Genomic DNA, 4,030 nt, shown 5'->3' with positions numbered 1-4,030 from the left:
TCCCTCGACCCAAAATTGAACACTTTCGCGCATCGCCATCTTGAGGTCAAGAGATATGTGACTGCTCACGGTCGACTTTAATTTTACCCAAATTACAAGCTTGGGGGTAAAGAGTGTTTTGCTACAGTTAGAGTTAGGGCCTACTTTCATTCTATATCTTATGATATAATAAATAGTTTTGCAACGTGTAGAGACTGGGAAAACAATTTAATAAAATCAACCGAATCATACTCGTTCATTTTATAGGCAATCTTGCGGGTCGCATTTAAAAGAACGTAGGAATATTAATATTTTCTTCAGCATATTTGCTAGGCTTCTTGTCATTCGTACATGGCAATTTTGCTTAGGTTATTCCTTCTAGGAATAGCTCAAGTGTTTTGAATTTAGCGTACATAAGGGCTTTATTTTAGATTAAGTTACTAGCACATATTTGACGAAATACTAGGTTTTTCCACTTCCGTTTAACTGATTTATGCAAACGAAATTTTGACAGCTGCGATTGCAATTTAACTTATCGCCACGCCCACTTTGTTTTGGGCGCTTAAGTTAATGGCGGACGGTCGTTCAATTTTCTTCAAACATGGCGGCGCAATGGCCACTCTATATCTCTTTCTAACTCGTTGCAAGGAAGCTACCCTCGAAATCCAGCAAGCTAGCCATCCACGGAGTCACCAGAGCGCATTATTAACGGTGAGTGACCATGCAGGCGACCCATCCGCGCAGCCACCTTCGAATCCATCACAGAATCACGCACCGTCTGAACCGGGCTTAAGTTATATTAACGTTGAACTTAGCAGCTGATATTTCCCATATATCTTCTTTCATTAAGTGGATGCATAGAATATCTTCTACTGATAAATCAAAATGTTCTCTTACCGCGTCCTCGTTGCTCCGATATGAACACTTGATTCTTTGATAATATCAAAGCGTCGCTAGATCATTTCTTTTATCGTTTATCGTTGCTCCAACGTGTACGTACCCTAAGGGTATGAACACGTTGACGATGGTAGACTAGCTGGTAGAGTAGCTGGTAGCGGTAGTGGGGGAAATGAATCGCTAGAATCATATGACACCGCACACGTTGACTCATGGATGGTCGCTTTACTGCTAGCTTTCCAGCACGCTGTAAGCTCCAAGAATGGTTTCAGTCATTCTTTCAAGCTTGCAGCGCAAGTCTCGGCGTGGAGCAGAGAGGCATTGGAGAGGTGATCTGTGGACCAGGTATCAATGATGACTTGTGTAATTAGTTGAGATGACTTTTATCAATTATTTGTGTAATTCGTGCTTTTTAATTTACACAAATTTGTATTTTATTTTAAACTACGCGCGTGTGATTTACTTTTGATGTTAATTGGCCGTAACTCGGTAACCGGTAAAGATTTTGAGGAGCGGTAACTTTTAAAACAAATTTCCATTCTTACTCAACATTTTTCTCGCTTTGACCCCCCATCTAACGTGAAAAACAAAAAAGTTTACCGCTTACCGCAAATTTTTTTTCTGTGAGCAGATCACCACAGTCTAAGTATTAGACTGTGAGATCACTTCAAAGTTAATATTTTTTTTCTCACTTTTAAAAACAATATTTTGACTTCGAATTGTTTTCTATGCTTCCCTTGGACATTGACCTATCAATACAAAAAATTGCAGCGCGATTGTTTGAATATCATAGATGCTACGACGTGATAAGTTAAACGGAGCGGGAAATATCATTCTTGGTTACTCCGACTATCAGCCAGCGGCCTGTCAAGCTCCGCCTTGAACATACCGCTTGCCTCAGCGGGAATCCTGTGTCAGTGGTTGTAAAGTTTTAAAACACTGCACACATTGGATGTAGAAAAACGTATTGCTCGTGTGTTCGAAAGACCTGCCACGACATTAACTTTTCGTATACTGTAGATTCAAAACTGGAGGTAGAATTTAATTAATTTTTTAATTACAAACTACTAATGAATTCGGATGAATGGACATCGTCGTTCACCAGTAGGCCTGATTTGCAGTCTTCGACCTCATTTCAAGAGTTTAATCGCTTTCTTCTGTATGTGCCTTAATAGCACGAAAAATAAAAAATAAACAAATTAAATAATAACTAATATCAATCAAATTATTGAGAATGTTCACTAGGCACTATTTTGTAAGAATTGTACAGTTTACCTCAGTGTGAGTATAAGCCGTTCTTCCTGCAAAATAGGATTCCCTGGCAATTTTTCCAAGCTTTCTGTATGAAATCTTTGGTTAAACAGAGAAGATAATCGAAAGTTTCGATTTCCACTCTCGGGTAGCTAATGCATTTTTCTGGAAAGTTCCGCAGTTATTTAAAAAGATAATATTCACCAAACGCAACCCTTTATTATTTATAGGATGAAGGGAACACTCTCGAGAAAAGAATTCTTGTAATAATAATCACTTTGATTCTGCACTGTCTAATTCGTCCTCACTACTTGAATCCCTTGCGATATCAAGTCTACACAGAGATTCCAAGGAGATGACCTAATCAGCTGTGAGTCAGCTGAGAGATTAAAGCGACTTACAAACAAGCTCCAATTTGTGCACACCAAGCTTCCTTGTCTTTCATAAACACTGCTAGCGGAGCCTGCTAGCTTTAAAGCTAGGCGCCAACGTGTTCGTACCCTAAGGCAAGACAAGCTAAGAACTATATTAATTTGATTTTGATAATAATAATAATAATAATAATAATAATAATAATAATAATAATAATAATAATAGTAATAATAATAATAATGTCTGAAAGTAACAGAAACCGGTAGTTCACTTTCAGCAATTATAACAAATTAGAGGGAACGAAATCAGAAGGAAAAACACGGAACTGAAAACAATCAACTTGCCAAAGTAAATGAATTATGAACAATGTAGTTTGGAAGCAAAATTTTAATTCAACAAAATTCAGACTTTCGGGAAACAAAATTGTAAATTCCATTAAATGACGCTGAAAATCTCCATACTGATATTTAACAAGTCATCAATAAATCTCAAATAAGACTGTAATATGCTTGGCATATTTATAATTTTCGTACTCGATCAATAATGCACTATTAATCAAACTATTTTCACGATACACAATGCTTAGTAATGGAACTATTCATCATTTCTTAGTGCAGCGAGGCGAACCTAGCGGCACAAAATGTCATGACTCTCAGAGACCTACCACAGTGTCGTGCAACTTCAACACTTTTTTTGAGAACATTCACGACACTAGCGCTCAAGCGGCAGGCAAGGCACTGGTCATGTGGTCATGGGGTTGATACAGCCAGCACGTGCTTTAAAGGTATGCGAGATGTTATAATAACGTTTTAATCATGCGTCGGAATAAAGGCAATAAATGCAATGACGAAAATTGCAGTAACAACAAGTTTAAATCTCCGAATTTGTCATTCTTCAGATTCCCTAAAGACCAAGAGAAAATCATAACTCAGTCATAACCTATAATCCACGCTGTAGGTAGCCCACGTATTGTGTTCTATAAAACATTTATTAGTTATCAGTTACCTATTTACATGTCAGGAAGGAGAGTTTAAATAAAAACAAAGTAAATACCTGTTACAGTATATTATTGTTTTGCAGAGATCATGTGTAAATGTGTAACCATTCCGATTTTGGATAATGTATCTACAGTTTTTAATGCAAGTAATTCCATAATTTTTGTATTCGTGTTTTTTTCTTTATATTTTTCAAAAGTTGAATGTTATATTGCATTCAAGTAGGGATTATGGTGTTAATTTTTTCAAGAATTCATGGCGTATTATAATCCTTTTGCAAAATATTCACTTCTTGAATAAATCCAGACTGTGTCGATAAATTTCTGATGTGTTGGTGTAGATTTATGTGGCAGACGTATTAACTTCTCAAGAAATAAAACAGCCTTTTTTAATTTAATATAAAAAGCAATCTTTGCTGTAATAATTTGCATGACTGTTATTGGTGTTGATTTTACATTACCAGTGATTATTTGAGCCGTTCAGAGCAGAAGCGGTATAAGTCAAAATTAGGTAATGAGGTTTAAAGTAAAAATTCT

This window comes from Periplaneta americana, chromosome 12 (assembly GCF_040183065.1).
Source record: "Periplaneta americana isolate PAMFEO1 chromosome 12, P.americana_PAMFEO1_priV1, whole genome shotgun sequence".
NCBI classification, from domain to species: domain Eukaryota; kingdom Metazoa; phylum Arthropoda; class Insecta; order Blattodea; family Blattidae; genus Periplaneta; species Periplaneta americana.
The sequence above is the reverse complement of the archived record's forward strand: the minus strand, read 5'-3'. Positions refer to the sequence as shown.